This window comes from Oreochromis niloticus, linkage group LG10, assembly GCF_001858045.2.
Source record: "Oreochromis niloticus isolate F11D_XX linkage group LG10, O_niloticus_UMD_NMBU, whole genome shotgun sequence".
NCBI lineage: Eukaryota > Metazoa > Chordata > Actinopteri > Cichliformes > Cichlidae > Oreochromis > Oreochromis niloticus.
In genome coordinates, this window is record NC_031975.2 from 6517988 (window position 1) to 6526291 (window position 8304).

Genomic DNA, 8304 nt, shown 5'->3' on the forward strand with positions numbered 1-8304 from the left:
TGATTTTGCTCTGGCAGAACAGACTGGCATATCTCAATCACCTTTCCCCTTACGTCTTCTTTCTCAGCCTCCTTGACTCCATGTAGTCTGAGATTCCACCTCCTGGAATATCTTTCCAACTCAGATATTCTCTGTTGGCAGTTGTCCACTCGACCTTCTTCTTTAGTTACTTTTTTTTTCCAGGTCGCAAACTTTCCCCTTCATATCTTTCATTTCCGCGCACACAAAATCAATCGTCTTTTTGAGACCCTCAATCTGGAGCGTATTCTCTTTCACCATGTTCGAGTTCTCTCTAACCATGCTCTCAATGTTATCAGACCTGGTGTTTATTAGTGCCGACAGACGAGAAATTATCTGATTTACATCAACTGGGTCAGAGCTGCTGCGTTCGTACATCACCTTCTTCGGAGCTGGCTATTTAAGAGGTGTAACAGGGAGAGGTGGGAACTCATCCATTTCTCCTTCGGCTAACGTGAGTGCCACCGCAGTAGCTGCGTAGTTATGGAAGCTATCCATTAGCACGTTGCTGGGCGTAGCACTCTCCTCGTTAGCATTCTCAGGCGCTATCTTAGACTTGGAACATTCCAGTCCCCTTTTCGCTCCTTTCTGATTCGGCATTCTGCTGCTTCTTGCCCTATGATTGCTGTATCTTCTCTTGTTTAGTGAATTGTTAGTGTTAGCAGCATAAAGTTGAGGTTTTACCGTTGTTCACGAACTTTCTATGCAGAACTCGGTAGAGAGCGTCTACTCACTCCGCCATCTTGGCACGCCCCTTCCGGTTACTGTGGCGGTCGCAATATGGCACTCCCCAGTGGCTGCAGCCAGGTGCTCTTGTGGGGGGTGGAGCATTTCCAGCACCGGTAATCATTAATTCTGCGGTTTTAATCTTTACTTGCATTTTATTTGCCCCATAAACAGTTATGAACAAAATGACGGTGAACACGGCTGGTCCATACAAAGACAGACTTGACGAAAAGGCAAAAAAAAAAAAAAAAAAAACGTACGAGGAAAAAAAATCAAAGGAGTGAAAGGGTTACACCCACACGAGCATACAGAGTGGAGTAAAGACGTTCACGCGCTGAAAAACAAATCAACAATGCAAAAAAACCCCAACAACAACAAAAAAACCCAAAAAAAACCAAAACAAAAAAAAAAAAAAAACCACACCCTTGCAAAACAACATACCGGAAAACAGTTATTCATCACTTGATTGCTTCAATACAACCCTTGGGCACATATATGCGAGACTTTTCATGGCTGTTTTAGTAAGTAAGTAAACTTTATTTATTAAGCGCTTTTCACAGACAGACAGTCACAAAGCGCTGTACACAAATATTAAAATAAACAATAAAATCAATCGACATTATACACAACGTAAAAGATCAAATGTAAATAGTGTAAAAAATATAAAATATGTAGATCAACAAAAGGCTTGTTTGAACACAAAAGTTTTTAACTGTTTTTTAAAAGAATCCGCAGAGTCAAGCAAACGCAATTGTAGTGGTAAACTGTTCCACAGCCTTGGTGCAACAGACTGAAAGGCTCTGTCCCCTTTTGTTTTCAGTCGTGTACGGGGAATAACTAACAGACTCTGAGTCTGTGAGCGGAGATGACGAGCAGCAGTGTATTTTATAAGAAGCTTGGATAAATAATCTGGGGCCTGGCCATTTAGTGCTCTGTATGTTAAAACAAGAATTTTAAAGTGAATTCTAAACTCTATTGGGAACCAATGTAAAGAATATAAGATGGGAGTGATGTGAACACGCTTGGTAGAACGAGTTAGTAGTCTGGCTGCTGCGTTTTGTATTGCCTGGAGGCGGGAGAGAGATGATTTATCCAAACTAGTAAACAGGGAATTACAGTAATCTAAGCGTGATGACACAAATGAATGAATGAGTTTTTCCAGTTCAGCTGAAGAGACCATATGTCGCAGTTTAGATATGTTTCTTAAATGATAGAAACAGGAACGAGACAAAGATTTTACATGAGAGTCAAGGCCCAGAGAAGAGTCAAATATTACTCCAAGATTCCGAATATTTGACTTGATAGATGGACAGAAGGAGGCAAGAACCTGACTAATTTTAGAATGTAGCTCAGGAGGAGCTATGATCATGGTCTCGGTCTTGTTAGTGTTTAGAACGAGGTAGTGGCTTGAAAGCCAATCAGAAACCTGGGTTAAGCACTGGACTAGGGTGGACAGCCTATCCAGCTGATGAGGCTTAAAGGACATATGGAGCTGAATGTCATCAGCATAAAAATGATAAGACAGGTCGCTAAAAGATTGAATGATACCAGCTAAAGGAAGCATATAAAAAGAAAATAGTAATGGACCTAAAACTGAACCCTGTGGGACCCCACAGGTCAGGGCAGCAATGTCAGAGGTGAACCTGTCAGTCCTAACAGAAAAGGTCCTGTCTGATAAGTAGGAAGAAAACCAGTCTAGGTCAGAGCCAGATACACCAGCTAAAACCTTGAGCCTGTTAAGTAGGATTTTGTGGTCGATGGTGTCAAAGGCTGCACTAAGATCAAGCAAAATGATCACAGAACAATTCCCTGCGTCAGAAGCCATTAACAGATCATTATAGACTCTTAAGAGAGCGGTCTCAGTAGAGTGCTGCTTTTGAAAGCCAGACTGAAAAGGGTCAAGAATGTGTAATTTACATAATAGAGACCTGAACTGATTTTGAACAATTTTTTCAAGTAATTTACTTAAAAATGGCAATTTTGAAATAGGTCGGTAATTACTAGCAGAGCTAGGATCAAGATTCTGTTTTTTTAAGAGAGGAGTTACCTCAGCATGTTTAAAATAAGACGGAACACAGCCTTGCCTCAGTGAACTATTAATGATGGATAGTAATGTGGGACCAATGCTGGTGATAGACCCAGACAGGACAGAGTGAGGTAATATATCTACAGAGCATGATGAGGATTTCATTTTACCTAAAACTATAATTAAGTCATTTAGTGTGATTGGAGAAAAGGAGGTAAATGATCCAAGACAGCATCATAAGGGGAGGCACTTGGGGAAATTTTGGATTTCAAGTCCATTACCTTATTTACAAAGTAATTAAGGAAAGTATTACAATCTTCATCAGAAAGTAACAGAGCATGCTGGGTTGGAGGAGAAACAATACTGTTGATAGTATCAAATAGAATTCTTGAATTATTTTTTATGACGATTTATAAGATTATTGAAGTAAGATGATCTGGCCTCTTTGACTGACTCATTAGATAGGTAAAGTAGTTCTTTAAAGTGCTCACGATGGACAGTCAGACCAGTGGACTTCCACAGACGCTCTGCTTTTCGATAGGAGCGTCGAAGACCACGAGTCTGATTATTTAACCATGGTGTGGGGGAACTAACAGAGCAATAACTGGTTTTGAAAGGAGCAACCTGATTTAGAATGGCAAGACAGTGTTCATTGAAAGAATTAGTTAAAAGCTCAAACTTGTTAGAGGAACTTTTAAAATTAAAAAGAGAGGAAAACTCAGAAATTATAGAGTCGTCAATAAAGCGCCTGCGCCTAGTAGAACCTTGAGGATGGGACTCTGAATTAACAGATACAGTAAAAGAGACTGACTTATGGTCACTAAAAACAACTTCATTTAAATTCATGTGGTCAAGGGAAACACCACAGGTGAAGACCAAGTCCAGAGTGTGCCCAGCCCTATGAGTCAGCCCTGCTATATGGCCTGCATTTGTATAGCGCTTTTCTAGTCCATAGGACCCCAAAGCGCTTTACATAGTCACACAGTCATTCACCCAGTCACACACACATTCACACACTGGCGATAGCAAGCTACATTGTAGCCACAGCTGCCCTGGGGCGCACTGACAGAGGCGAGGCTGCCGGACACAGGCGCCACCGGGCCCTCTGACCACCACCAGTAGGCAAACATGGGGTTAGTATCTTGCCCAAGGATATTTGGCATGCAGCCAGGATGCAGCCTGGGATCGAACCACCGACCTTCTGATTAGTGGCTGACCTGCTCTGCCACCTGAGCTACAGCCACCCATATGCTGAACAAAGTTGAAAGAGTCCATAATGCTCAGGAACTCCTTAGTGGTACTGTTTGTAGAGTCATCCACATGAATGTTGAAATCTCCAACAATGATGACCTTGCCCATTTTAATAGTGGAAGTTAAAAAGTCTTGTAGGTCTGACCAGTGGTGTGTCCAGCGGGGTGGCCTGGGGGGGCACAGGCCACCCCCCCAACCAGACTGGCCACCCCGAAGCTAAAACAATAAAATTCAATGAAATATCAAATGTACGATTATGTTTTCACAGTGAAGCTCAGATATCCGAGTGTAAGTGCACTATGAGCATCATGTTAGCAAAGGTAGGAGAGCTAAGCACGAAAGACGGCACCGCAGAAAACATTTTTTGACTTCTTTATTTATTTTGTAAGGGCATGAACAATGAGAGGTGGTGGATTGGCCAGATGCTGGCCGATGTGTAAAAATAACTCAGTTGTTTGGTGGTCGCTATGTCGGAGCTTCCACAGAGGCCAGCAGGTGGATGAGGGAAGGGGAGGCAGGAGGAGGAGAGACCCGAGGCGGCCGCCAGTCCGATTGTCAGGTGAACTGAACTTCAGGTAAGAAGTTATGACCTGCAGTCTATCTGGGTCAGATATAAACCAAGTTTAGGTGGAGTTTATTTTCGTTGTGCTGACTTTTTACAGTCAGTTACAATAACTCGTACTGCGTGCTAGCTAGCATGACGGAGTTTCTGTACAGCTGGGTGGGTGCTGTGATGTTACTGATGTTGAACTTTATTTTATTCTTAAGGTTAGTTAGTAGAGTTGCCAACCGTCCCATAAAAAACAGAATCGTCCCGCATTCAGAGAAAATATTACACGTTTCGTATTGAGCTGAGAAGGGACGCAGTTTGTCCCGTACTTTAAGTATAATGAAAAAAAGACACAGCTGGAGTTATTCTGTCTTTATGCTGCACAGCTGCCTCTTCTCCTCTCATTCTCTCCCCCTCCCTCTCCTGTTCCTACTTCAATCATGAAACTGATCAATGATCAGCTGATCGGCTTTTCTCTCTTTTTTTTTTTATCGCCCACTTTGCGCCAGAAAGAGGAAACCGGCGGATGTCGCGCTAAACAACAGCAGCACATTTAAGCTTGGTCAGGTGTTAGAATTTATTTAATAATAATTTCTAGTATCAGCTGATGTTTGCTGGAGCCACAGCTGTAAAAGCTGCTGGTCATGATATCGGTTTGGATATGTGGTGAGAGGGAAACATGAAGATGAAACCAGGAGATGTCCTTACTGAATCATCAGAGCTGAACAGGTGATGGAGAAACAGGTTTACCTTTTAGGTGACATGAATGAGTTGAAGGGAAGTTATGAACTGTTTCTGAGAGACAAATAACACCAGGATCCTTTTCTACGTAGCTGACAGCTGGTAACTGTGCAGGGGCGGGTCTAGCAAAGTTATGCCAGGGGGCCAGGTAGGGCATTAACAGGGAAAGGGGGGCACAAAGATATACTTTTCTTTCTTATTCTCATTTAAAATATCTAGCTTTTATTAAATAATTATCTGAATCTTGTGAACAAAGTTTTTATTTGACGTAAATTGTATAGAGATCATACATATACCAACAAGACAGTGTACATCACTGTCACAACAGCGTTTGTCTTCATTCAAAGGCTTTATGGCTTTAATACCTGGTGGGCCGGTCTCTGGTCAAAATGCCCGATTTTTTGTCCCAGTCCAGCCCTGCAGGTTAATACTGGCAGTGTCACCATGCCAGCTGACTGTATTTCATCATCAGCCAGTGTTGTTCTTTATACATCAGTATTACCAAAGTTTATCATAAGGCAGCATAGAAAGTATTTACTTGCTTTCAGGTTTCATTCAAAAGTTAGTCTTTTCATTTGTTTCCCCACTTTTTTCCTGTTTCAAAATCAAACACCAGTTTGTAAGAAGATTATCTTCTTTTTTTAATAGGCAGATAAAGTTTTGCATTGGCTAATTTGCCAATTGTATGTTAAAAATGTTCGTATTTTAATATTCAAAAATGTTTTTGCCCAAAACATATGTGCACTATATTTCCTTAAAAATACTATGCAAATATTGCTGTCCTTGAATGCTGAATAAACACTGACAAAGCACTGATTGTATCTCTTGTACATTATCAGCGCAGTATCTAAAAACTTTGCACCGTAGTGGTTAAAATCTCATTCTAATAAGAGTTAAAAGCGCATTCGGTTATTAGGTTTATAGGGTTATTGAATTATGGTTAACGGTTGGTGGAATCTTTTTTTTAACATTATCTGCCAATTACATCTGCCACCCTTCTCCAAATCTGTGCCCCTACCTGGCCCCCCCAACAAAAATTTTCTAGACATGCCACTGGGTCTGACAAAAAAGATGCAGCAGACCCAGGTGGACGATAAATTAAGATGCCGTATATGGGCTGTTCTCTTCCAATTTTTATCATAAGCATCTCAAAAGAGTTGTAGCAGCTTGAAGAAATCATCTGGCACAAAAAAGTCTTTTTAAAAATTACCGCTGTTCCACCTCCTCGTCCAGATATCCGAGCAGCACAGAGAAATGAGCAGTCAGCGAGACAAAGCTCTAAAAGATGTGAGACTTCATGCTCACGTTGCCACGTCTCAGAGATAAACATGAAGTCAAGCTTCTCAGAGCAAAACAAGTCATTTAAAATATAAGACTTATTGGCGATTGAGCGGGCATTAATTAACATCCATTTAAGGCTGCGACTCACCAGGACAGGGGTAGAGTTTCCAAGGACAGAGTCCGCGCTATGCGGTAAGCCGTGCAGCAAAACAGGGTTCCTGCCGCGATGAGGCTTGGCTTTCCATGCTTTCAGATGACAGCCTGGGTGGTAAACATAGTGGGTTGTGGGGATTAATCCAGTTCCGACAAGTTTCAGCCGAATCTTTTTGATATCGCTCTCTCTCTTAACCGATCAAATCTCGCTGTGGTAGCAGCTTTAAACTCGGTATGACCCAGGTTGATAGAGGGTGCCCAATCTGGATCACATTCCAGCATTTTGTAGGCTGGTTTTCCTACAAAACACAAGTATTAGCCCGCAAAGCCACAGTGAACAAAGCAGCATAGCGCAACGAATTCAATTCAAATCAATATAAGACTTATTTGTAACCTACATCAACAATTATGTTATGATAAATTACGTAATAACTACAACAGAAGACTTACCTTTGTGGAAATCCTTGGAGCAGACTAACATGTGAGCTGGTTATATTTGGTCTTCGAATGGCTGCAATCCAGGTCATCCGTCGGCTCTTTGTTACTTTGGAAACATGGCTTAAACAATTTCTCTTCCTTTACCTGTCGGCTTCCCGTGGCTGTCATGCGACCGGCTATTGCAGTTAATAATACAACAGCTTCTTGCCATTCTTTGCGTTTCTTTTTATTGCTGTGTGACTGTTTTCATGTTAAAGCCTGCGTGCGCTAGTACCGCTTGCCACTCATACCCCAAATCCTTTGCGCTTTTACCCCGGAATGACGTCACATTTCAATCTCTACAGAGAGCGTTTTAGCACCAGTCTCCTGATGGCATCTTCAACCACCATAACCAGCTGCTTCTTATACACGCATAGAAGTTTCTGTTAACCACGCTTCTAACATCTAGTTATCGTTTGTACACAGATGTTTGTACACAAAAGGAGTATGCGCTGTCCTAACTCCTCTACGCACCAGTCAGCAGGCGCTAGCTTCTTAACGTTTAATGGGCAAAACTGTTTCTCTGTGGGAAAAATATAAGTACATAAGTGTCGTTTTATGGTTAAAACTACCTAAAATAAAGAGGAACGCTGTAGCTTTTGTCTAAAAGCATGTGTAAACAATTATTTTATCAGTTTAGCTCACCTGACATCGATTTCATCAAATACTCTCTCGCTAGCGCCCTCTGCTGTGCTCCAGGGTTGAAGAAACAAGTAGACAATTTCATTGATAGGAAGTGGAATGGCTCTGCCTTGAGATGAGCGAGTCGTGTCTGCCTTTTATTATGGGTTTTTTTTTTGTTTCTGTTTCAATTTGTATGTTCCGCTCTCAAGTGACTGTTCGAGGACTATATATGAAAACTTTCGAATCTACTTGATTTTACGATTAAAAAAAAAAGTATGTATTGTTATTAACGCGCCGACATTAAAAGGCAGCTTAAGCGGGACATTATTATACAATAAGGTACCCTAAATTGGGCACCATTTTGAAATATGGGAGCCTAAGTAGAGCATGGGGATTCCTGTTTTACGGGCAATGCGCTGTATGTATTTCTAAAACAAATCTGCACAAAACACAACAA